Source organism: Anopheles stephensi, chromosome 3 (assembly GCF_013141755.1).
Source record: "Anopheles stephensi strain Indian chromosome 3, UCI_ANSTEP_V1.0, whole genome shotgun sequence".
Classification (NCBI taxonomy): Eukaryota; Metazoa; Arthropoda; class Insecta; order Diptera; family Culicidae; genus Anopheles; species Anopheles stephensi.
The window spans coordinates 84949018-84969106 of NC_050203.1; the positions used below are offsets into that span (position 1 = coordinate 84949018).

The following is a 20089-nucleotide window of genomic DNA, read 5'->3' on the forward strand; positions in this document are numbered from 1 at the left end:
CACCACACCCTACCACAACTTATAGCAGATGGGCTAGTTTACTGGACATGTCTAGCGATGATTTTTGGCTCATCAATATGGTGTGGCGAGGACCCAACGACGACTCGGGTCGCGATATAGCGCACGCTTACACACCCGGCAGATATGTTTTCCATGCCGTTCAAAACTGTAACGTCATACATCACACGCCGCCCGCCAGGAGCTGCGAAACGATGAGCTGAGGTAGGCGTGTTGAGTTGAGTTGTTGTCTAACATGTGTGTGGTCCATTGCCGAGGGTGTCGAGAATGTGGTAGAGTGCAAAATAACCTTACGATTTATCCGAGAGAAAAAAAACAAAGTCGAAAGAGTTATTGGAAGCAATCTGTTCTCAACCTGATCACATACATCTGGCCCTAAGTCGATGGTGACTTGAGCGGCTTAAATGTGGATAGAGGCAGATGTGCCAGCCGGTAATACGAGTAGTTGGCAAAATACATGTCGTACAAGTGATTGAGATATGAGTTGCTGAACATTTGATGAATGAGGTCGTGTGAAGTATAAATATCATTTCCTTTACTCTTTCCTTTCCTATACTGCAAATACTTGCAATCGCATGTCATTGCAATAGGACCAGCGATCTTCAAGAAGCCTATATATACCAGGAGATATCATAATCTCCTGAAGCTCCTGAAATACTAAAGTTGTACCATGATGTGCCATAATTGTGATATTGCTTTAATTGGAGCCTGTTACGAGACAGCATATCTGCCCTAACCCATGCAACCATTTTTCGAAGGGCCCACGTGCCTACGGGTATTACAGCATACGCTAAACCAGCCGAGTAGAACTGACTTTTAAGGCGGGTTTTATACCATAAATCGGACGAGCAAACAACACCAAAAGCAGAGATCTGTGCACTTTTTGTGAAAGCCCATCTCTCCGGCGAGCAGCCGATGATTTCGCCTACCCGAAACGCATATGTCTACAAGGCCACATGGGCCGGGTGGGTGCATCCACACCGAGAGTTGCAGTCGAGAGACGACACAACGTTCACTTTTCCCTGGCGCTCACACACACACCACACTGGACTAGTGTTGGAGCCACGGCCCTAAAACACCAAACGGAAAACCAAGTCACAGCAGGGGAAAGACAAAGTGGAACCGACTTTATCACACTGCTTCTTCATCTCGCTCGCTCGCTCGTTCTGTGTCTCTCTGTCTTCCATTACTTTTTCAATAATATCGACACAGTGCGTTTGGGGCGGGAGTTGGAGAAATTTCCCCAACCCCAATGCCCCTGTATTGCATTTCTCTTGCTGGAAATTTTGGCTACCATATGTAGACCTAGAGCCTGAGGAGAGAGACAGAGCGAGCGAGAGAGAGCGAGAAACAGGAAGAAGCAATGCACAGACCGGAGAGAATGTGTGGGATTGGGTAAGAGACTACGATCGATGGTGTTCGGAAGGTTGAGTGCACTTTTTTGCCTTCACGCAGCACAGTACGCAGCCACCAGAAGTAATGCTGCAGCAGATTAGGTTGGGAAAGTTGGAAAAGCTTGATTGCATTTCACACATGGTTTGAGGAAACCACAAACTGAAAGCAGGTTGATTATTTAGCAGCAGCAGACCACCACAACAGCATCAGCCGGTTGCTGCACTTTAATGGAATATTGGAAACCAGGAGACGTAACATGACTCTGGCAACTCTAACTGGTTTCTGTTAGGGAGGTTTTAGCAAGGCACAGACATTTATCAAATCATTAAGTGGCTTAGGTAAATTACAACTACAAGAGTACTTGGTACAAGCAGATTACCTATCTTGCATTTTTAAGTAAACGTTTGGGATATTGATAACACAGCTCTGAAGATGCTCACTTCTATCAAGTATTTGCAGACAACCTTCACATTTCGTAAGTGAGTGCAAATTTCAACTCAAACCCATACCTCTCTACCACCAAGGACCAAGGGGATTCATGAAGTTCCTATCTCTTTTATGCCCTTTCCACTTAAATACGTGTTGGAGCGACATCACCAGTTTTTGTTGTTTCTAATATTATTTCACGAAAGAAGAAGAAAAACAGCACGCCGATTAAAGTGGATGTCAATACAAACTGTGCAAATACCATTGTAAAGAAAACATTGGAGATGCATTAACGGTCGACCGTTCTATCTTCAAACCGTAGACGTCACTCTACGCCTCCTCCAGCACACATGCATAATGCGTTTAATTTACGGATGAGTGTTGAAGGACTTTAGCTGGGGCGAGGTAAACCCGGAATGCTAGACTTTCAAATGATGCTTTTGATAGGAGAAACACTTTTGGGATATTGAGGTACATGAATCATAAGTTCTAGACCTTAAAGCCATTTTAAATCGTTAGAGTTATTGCTTCATTTCGATAACTTGTTGGCACATCTCTCCAGTGCTAGAGTTTTTCCTAGAGCGAGCGTGTCCACAATTGCAGACATTCAACAGAAAGCAAGAAACAATTTGCGTAGGCGCTCTACCATTTATCTTTGAACTTGGCTGCGAAACTCCCGGTGGTCGGCGTCTGTTTCCGCCTGCCGGTCGCTCGGTCAGTGCACTTTGCTCGCGAGGTTCGCGGTCAGTGCAAGTCCCGTCTGTGTACATTCACGAGAACGAGGAAGAACAGAACCTTCGACGGTCGTACATCAGCTACGAAGCAGACCGCTGGGATGGATGTGATGTCGTCGGTGCGAATCCAAGCGCACAATAACGCATCCTCGCCCCTACTACCATTGTGTGTGCGTCATTGGCGCTCGCAGCACGAGGCAGACAACATATGCAGATTGAACCACGTTGCTGGTGGCGGTCGGTAGGATGGGTTGGAGTGGACGCGTGGAGTACAGGGAAAAAGAAAATCCACACGTTCGGCGACCGGAACACACAACATTGTCTTTGCGAATCGAAGACGTACATGACTGTCTCAATACCTCCCCTAGGGCTGGCTGCATCGTTTTGATGCGTTTGTGCGCATTCCATAGCGGTTTGATTTAGGGCGAGTACCTGTGTCGGCATTAACAATGGACCGCCCAATACCATATCAAGAATAGCTCTTAATTGAAACATCAAACCATGGGCCCAGCAGTCATCGATCGTGCTCCATTTCATTAGCTCACAGTACCACCGTACGAATCGCGGCGGGCAAGCAGTCGAGGCCAGGGACGGCCGCAACATTTATTCGTCGGCGGGCGAGATTAGCTTTTGTTTATTTATGACCTAAACACCAATGTAAACATCGAGCGCCGGTTGCTTGGTGGAGCGCTACGGTTTTGCAGAAAGTCTGCTAATTTTACGCCGAGTTGCAAATTTTCAAAAAACCCATTACTTCGACCATATTCGCGACCCCACAACGCACGCACGTGTCGGGACGATTCGCCGTTTGGACTAAATCTATTTAAAACAGAAAAGTGAACAGCGTACTCAGAAGGTCATATTTCACTCGGAATCGGAATCGGTTTCAGATTTAACGATTTTGTATGATTTATAGCGTTTGGTGTTGAAAAGCTGAACTTCAAGCAATTTTAGGTTAAACACTTAAGTTTTTTTTTGCTATCAAATTGCTGCCCGAGGACTTTTTTTTAAACTGACATGTGGCATAAAAATATTTTAAACTAATTAATGTAAAAAATCATAACTTAATTTAATTCTAATCCTGTTTCATCTTTTTATGACATAAAAACTTCCGAGAATTTTTTACCCACCAAGAACAGTGTCAGTCTAGACGGACAAACTCATAAATCAGCTGGATACATTGGACTTTCACATGCAACGCCTATTCCACCGTCAAGGACGACGCCGCTGTCATGTAGAATCCGTATCACGTCAGTAACAAAAAATTCTTTTTTACTTTTTCTCGCTAAAGTAAACTAATTTCATGGACAAGGCTAACATAAGTTGCAGCCTGATGTTGGCGAATTATTAAAAAAAAATAACCCGTTTTTAGATGTGCAGTCGAATGCTGTATAAGAGTGTCGATTTGGTAATCCAGTATAATAATCTTAATTGGTCCACAGCGCGTTCTAGACTTCAGAATATTCATGCCTCCAATGTTCAAACACGGCACGGCAATTGCCATGCAATGTAAACAGCGATGGAAAGGTAAAGAAATGGGTGTGTTTGCAGCAAACGTTTGCCGAAAAAAAAAGCTTGGAAAAGACTCAGTCTCTGTTTTTCTGTAAATTTGCTGGAGCGCTGTGTACGCACATACGCTGCCTAATGCAATTGTGGAACTGTTGCCAGGCTAGGCGGTTGGAACGGAACGGATATTTCGATCGAATTGCGTAATTGCGTTCGCGCTGTTGACAAAAGACAATGAGACTAAATCGAATCGAAATATATTAATGTGTAATGTCTAAACCGTCACACCGCATATCAGCAGATGGCAAATGGGAGTTTAAACACTTCCTCCAGCTACCTTCAACGTGGCGCTCAGGACCTTCACCATACGAACCGGAAGTAGAGCATGTGGTGACCGGACCCAATATTGCTGTTCTGTGTGAAGATGACATAAAATTTCCCTGACCAACCATGGCTCAATATGAGACGAGGACACGAGAGACTCGTCCAAATGTCGGAAGACCTAGAATTTGTGCCGGGTTTTCGGAATGGAAGCATTTTTTGCCCCCATCCTACCATAAAACAAGAGAAACCAAACGAGAGTTTAGTTGCAGGCACCCGCCACTCCAGCCTTCAGAAACTTTAGGTTCCTCAGAAATTGGGCGAGGAGTCTTAAAATGCCGGCAGGCATAATGATATCAACCAGACCGTGCCCCTAGTCCAACCAAACCGACCGCTCCTCCATCCCGCGAGCGTGGGGAGTATAAATGATCCTTGGCTGACTCGCAGGCTTCCAAATTCCATTAATCATCGGCAAACTACCGCACGGTTACGGGGCCAAATAGAATTAGAGTACGCTTCTCCCACCCACCAGAACCGGCGGGACACACACACGTGATTAGCTCCGTGTTAAGAATTTTGCTTTCTTTCTCTTTCGTCTGTTGGACTGATGCTTCAACGTTGTGACGTAATATGGGGAGTGTGATCCTTTTACTAGCCTTCTGCCAATCGTTCGTCCTTCGCGTCTGTTCGAACTGTGTGGACCCTTTGGTGTCACGCGTTCGAGAAGATGTGGCCTGTCAGACGGAGCAGAAACACGAGGACCTCTCTCCGGGGATGTACGGGAGTGTGTTCAAGGTCGTCTCTTAGGTGGTGAGACGTAGACCACGAACGACACACACACACACGTAACCATATTATAACATAGCCCCTATGGGTACATGTGGCTTGTTAGCGAATTATTCAAAGCAGGATGACGCATATTTGCACTCTAGTGCTCGTGCGTTTTTCCCCCTTCTAAAGTTGGTTTCTCTTGGAGTTTCGCGTTGCGGGGAGTATGGAGGAGTCGACGCGACGTCGGGGACTAGCCGCGAACCACGCTTGTATCGGTGACGCCCCACGAAAAACCGCCCGGAGCCCCAGCTGGAGGAGCGCGTTGGAGCGCGATGAATCATCGGGTCGCAACAACCTGGCGGTCGCCATATAATAACGGGGTTTTACATTTTAATACAGTTGGGGTGAGCGAGTCGGCGCGTGTGATGCATCATCGCGTGGCAACGGCAAAGTAAATGTGAGGTTTGTGCAGTTGGTTTCATTTTCAAAAGGATTAATTGATTACCGTACTCTTCAAAAAAGCCATGAGCCGGGGACACAAATTAGGAAAAGTCCAACTGGAATCGGGGTTACGAATTATTAACATTACTTGCACGACGTTGAACGGTGGAATGAATATTTTAGCAATATTAATCAACACAAAGTAAAGAAAGAAAAAAAAACGTTCCATCCTACATCAAAATGAATAATTAACAACGGAGCGAACAACTGGTAGAAGTAGCTTTTTTCGTTTGCCAGAACGCGCCATACGATCCGAAAGCAAAACTTTAATCAGCCAACCAAAAGTTTACTTCCTTCGCTAACGGAAAAGGACCTCCGCAAAATGGCAACTACCAGCACCAGACAGACCATGACACAAACTTTTTTTGCAAGACCCTCTCTTCTGCCACCTGTCCCCTGATGTTAATTCAGCATATTTATTTACTGCACAGGATGACAGCTGATACGTTAGAAGCGTTTGCTTACTTCGCCAAACTTACTGAGGGCTAAATTATAGACCGCTTCAGGACCGAGCTGGAAGAAGTCGGCAGACGATTCAAAACGAAAAAATGAATCACAAACAAAAAGGAAGATAAAAGCGTACGATTGCGGATTAAGTTTTTGCATACAAACGGTTCCACAATTGCCCTGAGAGGTGGGCCTCGCGTGTGGCCTCTCTATCTCCCCCCCTTTCGTTGACGCGCATTCTTTACCGTTCTTCTTATGATACTAACGACTGAGGTTGTGGAAGCTCAGTAATTTCTTTAAAAACAAGCGGAAGACACGCGCGCTATCCCTTTACCCAACCACCCATATTACACCCAACAGTTCGCTCCTCATCAGCGAAAAAATCACGTCCCATATGTTAGCGGGGTTAATATGCTACTTCAAATGGAAGGAAGAAACAGTCCGTCTCTAGGTGCGCTGTAAAACAATACACACACCTCCCACCCCACAGGATGGAATGGATGCACGTGTATCGATTTCATAAGTACTAGAGGGGGAAAAAAATGAAGAGGAAAAGTGGCATCACACACGCACACACACAGCAGGAAACCTAATGCGGACAACAAAACGGCATCCGCCCACTATATGCACCACAATCGCTCTTCTCTCGGGGGAGGAATTCGCGGCGCGACACTACTAGTCCTCACGTTGCCCCGTTCTATGCAATGGCGAGGTACAAGGAATGTGGACAAGAGGAGCTTGGTAAATTAATTATCATCCGGCTGGCTGTTCGGTCGCGTGGTCGGCGTCTCGCTGTCGTGATGCGGAAATCAATCAACGGACATTGACCAAACACACACCGAACGGTACGATTTCACCAATGCTTCTTCTTCACTCCGGTGAAGTGGATACAACTGGGAGGTGCCACCCGATTTGTCACCATTACCAGTGACGAAGTTTACCGATACTTCTTCGTTGATGCTGTGCTCCCGGGGTCTCTCCTCGACTGTAGTATCTGTTTACATGGAGCACACACAACTCAACCACCAGGAAGGCGAGAAATATTGTTAAAATTTAAAATCAACAGTGCAGCAGCGAGCAGCGAAGGTGAACTCGTCGTAGTAGCAGAGCAGCGTTAAATCAATATCGCAATCGATCAAAATCGATAGCTGTACGAGAATTCTAACTGAGGGTCACGTTAATTGACTCCGATGGTTGATTAAGGCACGAGGTAGGAAGTGAGGAGTTCCAGAACAAATCTTGGACTTATCTGTTCGAAGTATCGTACACTAATTGCTTCCAATGTTTTGTTTTTCTTGAGGAAGTATGTCCGATTCCGAGATCCTGTTTAAATTCTTCAACTTTTCTTCCTCGTAAAAAAAGCTTCCAGGTTCTATCGGCACATGTTGTTGAGCTATTCGACGCTTCCGCAACATGCGCTGTTCAACTATGCAACTAGACTTCCTCCCCTTGGAGATCTCTCTCACAAGCGAACGCTTCTTTTTTGTGCATCAAATTCCAATGGAAGCGGGTTTAAAAATGCACACCCCGTCCGGTTTCCGCACTCATCGGTTGTTCCGGTGTTTAGCGCGTTACGTTGTTTTGTTGATCAAGTAATTAGCAAGGTGAGCAGAATTTCACAAATGCCTGCTGTAGTTCTAAATACTAATGAGCGTAACGCGGTAGAGCGCCGTTTTTATCCGACCGGAACATCCGCAAACTTTGGCGGGAAAATAGAGTTGTTGGTAAGGCACGGTAATTCAACACGCCTGGTGATGAGTTCAAATCTCAAATGGACCTTCAAGCAGACAAAACTTTTCTGCTACTTAGAATAGTGTATCTCGCAGCTCCAAATGTGCCTGAAACCGATTCCAAGCTCTTCTCGACTTCCTGTTCAAGAGAAGGTATTATGTTAAAGATTTTGTTCAAAATTTATTTCCATTTAGTTTGACATCATCGTTAGTGTCTGCTCGCTTTTTGCCTCTTCTCTTATATTCTCAAACACCAATATCATGGAACCCACGACCGCCTTTAGCAATCAATATGATATGCTAACAAACGACTTGTGTCCGCAACACACACAAAAAAAAGAAGACCTAACCTTACAAAGATGCCGATGTTAAGCTAGTAGTGCGAAAGACAACGATTGCTACAGGTGCCATCATCAGCGGGGCGCACTGCTGGAGGGCAGCAGAATTCCGCATCGTTTGGATCTTTTTTGTGCCTAATCATCTAATTTCGCGAAAAATGCTCTTCCTCCTAAGGAAAAAAAAACCCCGATTCGTCTTCTCACTTGGCAGTAAATGGATAATGGTGAGCAGCAGTAGAAGCAAAACAAAACAGCATAACCAATCCGTAGGAGGCGAGATCTGGCAACACAAAATAAGATTGGACTGGAAGAGATTTTTGGGCAGACTTTTTTTTTCTCTCTCCTTTACTTAGTTTTGTTTTTTAAGTACGCAAATGGAAGTGTAGATGGTGTCAAATGGCAAATGGACTTTACGTTTTGCATGCCTTTTCATTATTCACATTGGGATGGATGGAGAGGGTTGTGCAATTGTTTCTCCGAGATGCTTATCAAACTGCTGCTGTACCATGAATATGTAACGTCAAGTTGGACAAGTTCTTCAAACCTTCCCTCCATTAGTAGAGACATAGCCAAGCATATCTAGCAAGTCTTTGTTTTAGTGGTGTCAGACAAAACTATATTAAATTTAAACTAAACCTTTAACAAAGAAAAAGAGTATCGTAGACTAATATCTCCAAATTTTCCAATAATAAAATTCGCCATCCAACCCCGGCGACTGACGGTCCCCGAACTTTTTGCCACTACAGTTGCCAAATCCATGCTTACGGGTTCCTCGTTTTCCATTCTCTATTTCATCCATTTCCTTTCTCACGATTTCTACTCTTCCTTTCTCTAGCACGTTTGCGAATTATTTTGCAACTTTTGGAAATTTTCCACTCCAGTTTTGCCTCCACCACTGTACATCGCTCTGTGTGCGTTCCAGGTCTTCCTGGAATTTTTTGCCCAAACATGCCGTCCTCTCTCTCCCTCTCGCTTTCTGTTAGCCAACCAGACTTTGTTGGCTGTGCCAATAACAACTCAACTGCTGCAGCAATAGCAATGAAGCAAACTGAAGCATAATTTCTGCCCGACCGAATGGGTCCGAGTGGCGTGAAGCGGCGTGGCATTGGCGAAAGAAGCGGGAAGAAGCGAACAAAGATTGTTCATCTAACAAACAACAGATCCCGCGGCGTGCATACACACCTCTCTCTGACGTAGACCTGTTCCGACCAGAATTTAGACCATTTCTGCAATACGTGTCCCGCATTCTTCCGAGGAAATGGAGAAGCAAGATGGAGAACGCAACATCACCTGTGAGCTACACATCACTTCTCGGGTGCGGATGAGAGCCAGGAAGTCGAAAGAAAAATCGAGTACCACAGCATCCGCCATTCTCCGTAAATGAAACGCAACGCAAAAAAAAACAGCAGACCCAACAGACCACCCCACAAAATGTTCTGCAGAATTTGAAATTTGATCGGAGTTTGTGTGTGATGGTGGACCTCATCTAGGTCTCGCAAAGTCAGGAGGGGTTATATCGAAACCCCCCCCTCCCCCCTTCCGGAATCAGGTTATATCGACCGTTAACATTTTACAACCACTTGGAGTTCGTGCTCTATGAAGCGTGTATACCATCGGCGATGTGTGTGTGTGTGTGTGGGTCAGTTTTGCCGGTTCCGTTTGCCGATTAATAATTACTGGCGACAAATTAACTGACATAAATTATGTGTCGATGTTTAAAATTCGCAGGTCAGAAAGGCGTAACTTATTCAAACGATTAGCTCTAGATGGAAGAAACAATCATTAGCAAAAACTGTCCCCGAAGCATATTACGCAAGCATATGAGCGGGTGTTCGTTTTGCAACTTCCTCCTCCAACCAGACGGATGACAAGGGCGAGCAAAGGTTTAAAAGGTTTATTAAGTGTTGAAATAAATGATAAAAAACGGGGGTCTAACGCGTTTCATCATCGCTTCCTGTTGAACCCGGCTGGAAGGTAGCAATAGCTTCTTGGTAAAACACGTGAGTCACACATATGCACCCACTTATCGTGGGCTTCTTCGCAGCTTTTAGCCGTGATTGTTTGATGCGCCATTACGGAGAGCTCGGGTTATCTTATCAACATCGAGACGATAACCTATTTCGGTGAGTAATATAATCGAAGATTGGTGGTAATGGGATTTTATGGTGCCAGGGATATTTAAAATACGTCGATCTAAACAAATGCGGCAGGGTTAAACTATTCGATAAAATCGCCAGAGGTCTTGTCTTGGCTAGGGAATTCTTCAGGCCCACCATACTGAGGTACCACCAGAGTCCGAAAACCTATGTATTACTTTTTGAAGGCGTCTACAGTTTCAGCGCACTGGTTTTAAGTCATCATTGAGAACAATATGGACAACTTCAAGCTCGAATCTTCCCCACCCAAAACACTTGTCACTGCAGACGAAGCTGGGACTCGTAAGACGAGTGCAATCCAAGTACTGACATACGCCTGTGAGGCATGGACTATGTCCATAACTGAGGAAAAGAAGCAGTTTACGAGTTGCACAAGCATATCAAGATTCCGGTGAGCGATGTGGACTTGCCAGACTTCCGTGGACTAGTTGTTTATGTCAAGAGAAAAGTTCCGGACAACCCAGCCGATCAATCTCATCAGCCCATCAACCCATCAGGCAGACTTCTGTGGGTCATGTCATGAGAATGGTACCGGACGACTCAGCGACTTAAACTGACAGTGAGTGATAGCGTTGAAGCGTCCCCCAATAATTTCAGGCTAAATGATAGCATGAGATTAAGGACTAGGATATTTAATTTAATAAGACTGCCACTTACCCTATATGAGCTTCTGTTCTCAAGCAGCACGCTTCCATTGAGAGTTTAGTTAAGATTATCCACGGATTTATCTACTGGAAACACACACACACACACCCGCGAGCGCACTTTTGCTTGCGGTAACACGGATTTCCTGCACGCACTGGATCTTCCTCCTTCTTCTTGTGCCACACGATCGTGATCGTGTGCGCGAGAGTGCACGGATCTTTAGCCCACGCGGAACGGAAAGCGGGATACCACCGACGGCTCTTCTTTTAATTAAACAAAATCTGGACACACATACACCACTCACGCACACATACACACACTCGCCCACTCGCGGGGAGCAGAAGTGCAAATCGGTGAGACGACTAACAGCACACAAAAAAAACACGAGGAAAAATGCAACCTTGCACACACACGCACGCGCGCGTACACACGGATACTGCCACTGGATGCACGGTTACACAGTAAGAGGGAGCTCTGCACTCGTGGCGCCACACGTGGGTGGGGGGAAGGGTAGGAGGGTGTGGGTGGTGGTATAGAGAACTATTTATTTACTTTTTTTTCGCTCCTTTTCCTACTATTGCACTCCTATACACGCACGCACACCCGCACACAGTGGCAGTAGCACGTTTGACGTTTTGCTACAGCTGGCCGGGAACAGAAAGAAGATGCACACACGCAACAACACTTTGTCAGACCGCCGCGCCGCTACACCAACTCTCTCTCGCTCTCTTTCTTTCTATCTCACTCGCTCGCTCACGCTTTATCACTGAATGGTCGATTGCTCAGCACTAGGCAGGCAGGCAGCACTTTCCGTTGTCCGGTGTGTACTTTCACGACGGGACGGGACCGGACCGATTGGCAATACACGTCGGAGTAGCCGCGCACGCTAGATGGCCTTGAAACTGCCTCGCGAGATAAGTATCTTTTGTGTGACACAGAAGAATTTTTTGTGCACTGTGTTTCTTCTCACTACAAGATTCTGCTTTCCGTTTTCCGGTATTTAACACGCACACAGCTACAGGACACAGACGCTGCGCACACACTCACACGTAGAGCAGCTGCTCGGCTTCGCTATATGCTATGTTAACTGTGATTAAAGAAAGGATCGGGTTTAGTAAGATCGCGATTGCATTAAAAACGAACGAATGGGGAGCGAGACGAGAAGAAGGGGTTTGATGAGGGATCGATCGATGAATCATTTGTGGAGAAGTAGTGCTTGAACCGGGCGTCTTGAGGAGATAGTTGAACATTCTTTAGAGGTGACTGAAGAACCAGTACCGCGGAAGAGCACGTTAAGAAGCATATCTGCATCAAATGGAGTAAAAGCACCGGGCATAAAGCCAACACCTGCGGGATTCAGATGGCAGGCAGGTGAGATGGTACCTGACACGAAATCGAACCGCGATTCTGCCTCCTCGCAAATAGTCTGCTTCTTGATCCCCAATATGTGTGTGAGTGCTGCTCGGTGTTCCGCTTCCAAATGGAATCCACCGCTCCAAGCAGATCCAATCTGTCCGTCCAACAACGCAAACTGTTTCTCACACACACACACCATACAAAACTAGCCTCCGATGATCTAGTTGTCGTTGAAGTTTGTGCAATTTTTTTTCGCACACTTTTCCAAAAAAGAAAACTCCGGTCTCTGCCTACTTCAACTCGCTCGCACACAACCACCGAAGCATCCGGAAAAGATGGGAGGAAGCCGACAACGCCAAGCAGCAGGAGTAGAGATGGCACGGGTCGAGGTATTGCGAATTTCGGTCAGAAAAAAGCCGCACCAAGAAAGAATCACGCATCAGCGCGGGCAATGGATGATGATTTTTGCGGGTTCGCGATGTGCTGTGTGTCGATTGCTTTTCCACGATTTGTGGCCACCCCGCTCGTCCCCGGTGATCTTCCTCCCGCTGCTGCTGCTTCTTCTACAACACGTACCCCCTTCGAAAGCACACTTTTCCGCACGACCAAAAAGAAGCACGGAACGTGGTGGTTCGGTCGTTTCTCCGTTTTTGGCAGATGGTGGAGAAGCGTTTCATGCGCACCGCGAAGAAGAGAAGCAAAGGGAGGCGGTTCCGGAGGCAGCGAATAGCCGCGCGCACGCCGGTGATGATCGTCCAGCCGGGGATCTTGCTGCGCCTCACGGCTCTTCTTCGGAGGGGTCGACGAAAACTGATGCTTTTACCACCACCTTCAGCCGATCTCTTGCTCACGCACAGTTCGCGGACCTTTTGCGCGAACCATCCTCCCCCCCCCCCCCACCCCCCTTTTTGTTGAGCCGTTGTCGTGCGCTTTGCTTTGCTGCCCGATTCGCCTATTTAATATAAGGAAATTAATTCACTAATAAAGAGAGAGAGAAACAGAATCCCAAGGTTATGTGGTGCTGTCGGTCGGCGCTGTTTCGCCTCTGTCTGGCCTGACCGCCTTCGTTCCCGTGGGGGGCTGTGCTTGCTGCTTATGGTCGCCGTTTGCCGAAGGATCCATCGACCGTGTGGGAGAGAGTGGCGTCGTCGTGTGCCTGCCTTTTGCACCAGTAGGATTCGTCGAACGCATTCACACGAAGGAGTTGCTGGCGAGCGACGGTTGCCGTCCAACAACCCGGTTTGGTGTGGTGCGCGACACCGGGGCGAACAGGAACGATCATGTTTCCTTCGCCCCCTGTTTTGTTTTCGCCTTCGGATAGCAGGTTACTTGCAGGTTCCACATCGCGGCGGCCCTGCTGCTAACCGGGGTCCGGGCCTATCGATATGAGAAGCGAACTCGGTGCGGATCGTTTTGGGATATTTCTGTTGATGTGGTTTCGTTCTTTAGCGCGCCCGCGTACTTCATATGCTCACCCCTAAAAAGGAAGCAAAAAGCTCGACATTCAAGTTACACATTACCAGCTGCTGCTGCTGCTGCCTTGCAGGATATGTAAGAACCTGCCTTGCCTTGCGGTAAGAAGGGGCGATTCCACGCGCAAAAAGGCAAGCAAAGACGGCAGAGAAATCCATTGATTTAACAAGCAGTTTGGCATCTACTACTGCTACCACCAGCCACCACGCGACCCAATACTGCCGCGAGTCGTGAGTAGAACCAAAACTGTCCCCACGGAACAACGGCACCGTTTTCATGGGTGGGAAACAAATAGAAGAAAAAAAACCGATACACAACACACCGTGTGTATAATTCTACTAGCGAGACTTTTCTGAACGCAGCATTTTCGGGTGACAGCACGTCGTCACAGAACGGCAAGCCAAGACACAACGTGCTCGCCCGCCGAGCCATATGTAAGCGAGACGATGGTGCACACGTGCGCGGGGGATACAGACGGGAGACACATAGGGGTGCGGCGGGCGGCGAGACATCGCAGGGTCTCGGGTCCACTACGGCGACGTGCGGTGGGCTTAGAGGCACAACCAAGAAGATATACTTTTTGCGAACTATGGGCAAGTGTTGTCGGACGAGCTGGTCAAGCTGGCCGCAAACCAGCGAACCGGTTGTTAGTGGGACACCCGAGTTTACAGTACAGCGAACATAAACATTACAAAAATAACTAACGTTTTCCGTGCCGTTTTGTTTTGCTCGATGTATGCTCAAAGGGCCATTAAAATAAACCGACGCCCTTCGCGCTCTGTCCTCATTCTCGACCGGCGTAGAAGAAGCAAAATGATGTCAAAGTTAAAGGGATAAGGGATTTTTTTTATGTTTGTTTTTTTCAACAATCTGGTGTGGTGTAATCCTCTGGCAGGCGGTGGGTTGCTACCGGCAACGGGAACACAAAGCAAACTATTTCTCACAGCACCAGGGAGGAAAATGTTCTAAACAGCAGTTAATTCCTCTTAGTGGCCGTTCGTTAGACTAATGCTAACATTATTGCGCGAGGTGGCGAACATATTAGCAAACAAATCAGTCATTCGGGCCGATTTGTGGACTTCGAGCAGCAAACGTTAGTTATGCAAGATTTCGAACAGATCGTTATGCGAAAAAGTAAGCGAATATTCTTCTTCTACTTCTTTGGCGCTACATCCTCGAGAGTTCTTAACCTGCCATTTCTGGCTTTCTCACTTTGACTGTTTACTTGTACTTGTATGGGATTTGATACCGGTCCTGTCGTGATAGGCCCCCGACATTCCAACAATTAGACTCCACCATGGATAGTGCATGGAAAGCGATGTGAATACTTTTCCGCTCGTCACACCCACTAAGAAAGCAAATCCTTTAACGATAACTTCACTTGACATGATCTCCCATATCATCGTTCGAATTAAATGGTATGTACGACCCGAAACAGCTTCTACTGTAGCGTTGTCCGTATTTTTCTCTTTCCTCTCGATGTAGCAATGGGAAAATCCCGTCTGTCGATTTGGGAGTTTTTCTGGCAATCGAGCAACCAGCCAGACGACGATGACAGCGACGACGCACACGCACACACGTCTGCCCTTTGGCAGTGGGCAGGAAAGAGTACGAAAAAAAAACCCCTAAACCGAACCTTTCCCAACATGTCCCTCCTAGTGCCGTCTCGGCCGCACTTCTGGGGCCTCCATCATCGTGGCCCTGCCCTGACAGCTGCATCCATGTTTCCATTTCCGTCAATAAACAATCCATCAGCGGACGAACAGTGTTTTTTTTTCGGTTCGTTCTGGTGTGTGTTAACCACGGAAAGGGTTTCCATTCCCAGCAGGCCTGAGGGATGGACTGGTGCACTGCAACTGCATCCGACGGCTACGACGCAGCCGTACGTACGTGTGTTTGTGGAGCTGCACATGGTGTGTTACCAACCGTACACAGCGAGGCAGGCTCTCCTAGGGCAGGTAGTGCGCGATAGAGAAGCAGCAATCGTAGCAGGCCCATTTTTCCGTACGAGAAGCTAGCAAATGTTCGCTCCTTCTTCAAAGGACACGCTACCAACGCACACACTCACACTCACGCTTGTACAGGCACACGCACACACAGCATGGATGCGAGCAGGCGCGCACCAATGTCGTTCCCAGGAGCACCTTTTTCATGCACCGTCATGCAACACACAAATCAAATAGGGGCCTTTTCTTCCTCTTCGAAGGATTGCATCCGAGCGGTGGAAGACACACACACGCACACCGCACGCTGGTCAATGCGCGATTGATTTATCCGCCCTTTGCCGACGACGATTGCTGCTGCTGCTGCCGCCACGGCTCTTATGTTCTCCATTCTAGTGGGGATGAGATTGCCCTGTTGCCGAAGGAGACGGGCGCGGGTTGCGGTCAAGCAACGGGACGGAGGGTTGCCATGGGTCGGTCGGGCTTGTTCTTATCTGTGTTCTTCCAATCGAAACGGAGCGATACCATCCGGCAATAGCGAGGATGCACACCTTCCGGTTGTAGAAAAATCAGTTCCTTCTAACACACACATTCCTTCGATGCGGTCACGGTGTAGGTGAACAACGAGGGCAACAACGAGGAGGATGATGGGTTTGGATGGAAGTCGGGACACAAAAAACCTTGTGAGCACGGGCAAATTCACACACTATTCTTCTTCGGTGCGGTCACACACCAAACACATACGCACGGGGAACGGGAAGGAACGTTCAGGGCGACGACGGCAAGCCGATATTCGCTTGATACGGTATCCGGATAAGGCAAATACTCTTCTCGATCACACACACACAAACACACGGACGCACGAATGCACGCAAGTATTCCACTCTAGAGCCCGTGTCACAAACGGCGAGCAAGTACGACGATGGAAGAATTGTTAGCTTACGGTTGCGGAATAATTCGCCTCTGCGTTCAACTTTTATTTATTGTACACGTTCGTTCGATGAAAGCGTTTCAATCAAAGTTGTTCGACTGAAGTTGGAATGAAGATTCCTGGCTGACATGCTGCGGGCGGTTTTGACAGCTCGGATGACGTTTGCGATTGAACATCAAGCATCGTGGACGGGTTCGTTCAAAGGTGGTAAATCATATTTTTGACTCAATTCGCTTGGATTAACAAATAGAACAGTTGATGAAAATTCTTCAAAAAGTGAAGAACATAAAATTACAATTTTTTCAGCTCAATAATCATAAATAAAGTGGATAAAGTTAACGATACGAGAAAATTCATGTCAAATCACCAACTGTCTCCCTGTGTCACATGATGCAACCCGCGCGCAATCGATAGTTCGCCGCAAAGTGAGTTGAGAGGAGGTGTCGGAATAGCGATTTCTCGGTCGGACATTTTGAAAAAAAATTTGACGTTTACTTGACTGAAATGTAAACAAACTGCGGTCAAGCATTCTTTGTTGGTCAAGCAAGTGATCTCTAGCATACATTGAATAAGCTCGATCTGCTGTGCTCTTGATGATTTTTTGCTTGCAGATCGGCAAAAAAGTGGAATGATCCTATATCTCGGATCTTCCAATAGTTCGGGGATGCAAACCGGCTCCGTCTATGACGCCGATACAGTCAGCTGCCCTGTCCATATAGGCGCAGAATCGTTACCACCAAAAACAGTTATAAATATAATACAGAATCACCTCAGATAGCACTGACACACTACAATATCTTGATATCTTCACTTGATCTAAGCTTTCCGAACGATATTGAACAGCAGAATGGAAGAAAACAAATCATATAATGATGTTATTGCTTCGAGAATGATAAACAACACATATGACCAGCTGATTCAATGCGGTCAAGTAAACGTCAAACTGGTCCTGGTCTTCTACTTCTTTCCATGTGTCAAAACGGGCTTTTTACGGCACCTCCTCTCAACTCACTTTGGTTCGCCGATTCGGTTGTGCATAATATTTACTAAGGTAATACTGAGCTTTGAGTGATTTTTTTACTAACCGATTCTTCATTTTGCACCCACAGCAAGTAAATTAACACTCGGAAAACGAGGAAAATTCCAATTTCTCAAACGGCGACCGATTTTTCATCGCCAAACTGGCTGTCAAGCTTCGGCTATCTTCGGCGCCCGGGTCGATGTTTCGATGAAATGTCAGTATCGCGCTCCGGTGAAAAATCTACACCACGTGCTTGGTGTGAATATTTAAATCGGCTCTCCGTTTGACGGCGGTTACCGTTATTTCGCGGTATTACAAGCTGTTCTCAATATGCGCTTTAAATTGTTCTATTCTGTTCTCATGGAGCACATTGAGTTGTGCTTTCAATTGAGGTGATTTAAAAAAAATCACAGTAGAGTAGGTAAGTTTATTCTTTATTAAGCCTTTTATAATTGGAAACTTGCTTTAAACGTGTGATGTGTCCAACATTATCTATTTCCGTGTGGTCAACATCGATGACTCAGGCATACTCGCAGTACGTAAACCCCGTACGCGAAAGTAGTCCTCTATGGGCGGTCAAGATGCCTCCCACCCTGGTCGTATTTGTCCCATTTCGATTATTTGACCGCAGTTCGGTACAGGTAGTAGTACTACTACCGCACAAAAAAAGTCGAGAAGGTACAGCTGACAGCAGGCCCTCTCCCACTCGCCGAAAAAGAAAAAAAACCCGGTCAGACCAGGTCGGTTTTAGCGGTGTGCCTTTTTAACGGCACTACCTTAAGCGCGTCCGTCGAGTGGACCGCCGCTTCCTGCCACAAATTCATTCATAAAAGTCTCCATCCAGCGGGAACTTCATTCACGATCGTCTCCTCCAACATCCTACTTCTTTAGCCACCGTAACCCGGTACGACCCGGTGGCGAAGTGTTGCGGTCATGCATAAATTCACCTCAAGTACCCTCCTGCCGGTACCTTCCACGGGTGGCCACCCCCAGGCGCAACTGGAACTGGGTGGCGCGTGTGAGTGTTATATTTCGTGGATTCGCGTGTGCCTTCGGCGCGCGTGGGTAGGACATTTGCTTCGGCAGACAAATGGCCGAGGGTAAATAAACCACAGTCCCATGCAAAATGGTCATATTTTACCGAATGCTACGCGAAAGTAGCAATAAACTAGTGCGTTGTCTTGATCCACAGAGCGCCCGGGTACTACTCGAAAGGGTGGATCAGCTAGACAAATCAATACCAAAGCTTTTAGTAAGCTGTCCTTCCGACGGTCCTTGGTGGTTTAAATAAGAAATTAGTCAAATGGATCACATCGAGATATGGGCTAGAATTGAGAAAAGCTTGGATGCTTCCGTTGAGATCTGTCTGTCCCCTTCCAATTTCTTCAAACCCGACACGTTAGCGGAAGGCGTAGGCAGCTTAATTCACAGTTTCCTTTGCCGGAGAAGGTGCTAAAGGGTACGCGTTGGTAATACGTTGCAGAGCGGGCCCGCTGGTGGGTTTGTACATCATAAACCATGAAGCAAAAAAAAAAGCGACAACAAATCAAACATGAAACTAAGTAACGACACCCGTGCCCCGGTGTAATAGTGGTAACATTGTTGAGCCGTTGAGGGCTTCGGGGCACAGCACGTGACAAGCATTATAGCGCCAAAAGCAGATGAATTAGAAGGGAGAAGCGTACGTGTGGCTTGCTTTCTGTCTGTGTGTGTGTATGCATCCTACAAATCTGTGCCCACGAGCTACAGGGATGATCTATTGGAGCTACCTAGGCTTGACAGGTTGCATCGTGATGAAGAGGTGCATCAGCATAGTTCACATAGGCGCATGTAGCCGTATTGGAGAATTGGGTTTTGATTCTGAAGGAGTTTAATACCTGCCATAGTCTTTTCAAATCTATCATCAAAAAAACGCAAAACAACAGCGCGGACGGGGAGATCTTCAACGCCTTCCAATCTACGGCGTCATGTCAAGCCGCCATGTTAAGTGAACAATTGTGCCGCGCATTGTCAACGCGTCAACACACCACATCCCCGACATGCACCCTTTACTCCCCTAGAGTCGCTTCGCAAAAAAAAAAAGAACATGGCGACGATCATCGTGCCGCGTGCGGAAGCTTAGCCTGGGAGGCTTTGGGAGGGTGCACGAGCGGTGTGTTATGTTCGCCGGCAGCAAATCGACAGTTAACAGCAGGTTGAGATTGGACGGGATTAAATCAAAGGCGGTTGCTGGCTTCATTGAATAATTCTCAACATCCGCCAGCGATAGCGTCGTGCCTTGCTGGAGTTGAGCTGAGGGTGAGCATCGTTTGATTGTAGTGCTGTGACGGTGACGAAATGATGATCGAAAACCGTGCTCAAAACATTCTCAAACATC

General features: G+C 47.0%; 1 protein-coding gene across 6 annotated transcripts in view; it reads right to left on the reverse strand.

The window, feature by feature from the left end:
- Positions 1-17614, reverse strand: part of LOC118513851 (nuclear receptor-binding protein) — a 52105-nt gene extending 34491 nt beyond the window's left edge. The window contains exons 1-2 of one of the 6 annotated variants that reach the window (XM_036060141.1): positions 17461-17614; positions 11001-12075 (exon numbers count right to left, since the gene is read on the reverse strand). The gene's annotated coding sequence lies outside the window, so the exon portion shown is untranslated. The other 5 variants (XM_036060136.1, XM_036060139.1, XM_036060138.1 and 2 more) reach the window with 5 other exon arrangements.
- Between the last annotated feature and the right edge of the window lie 2475 nt (positions 17615-20089).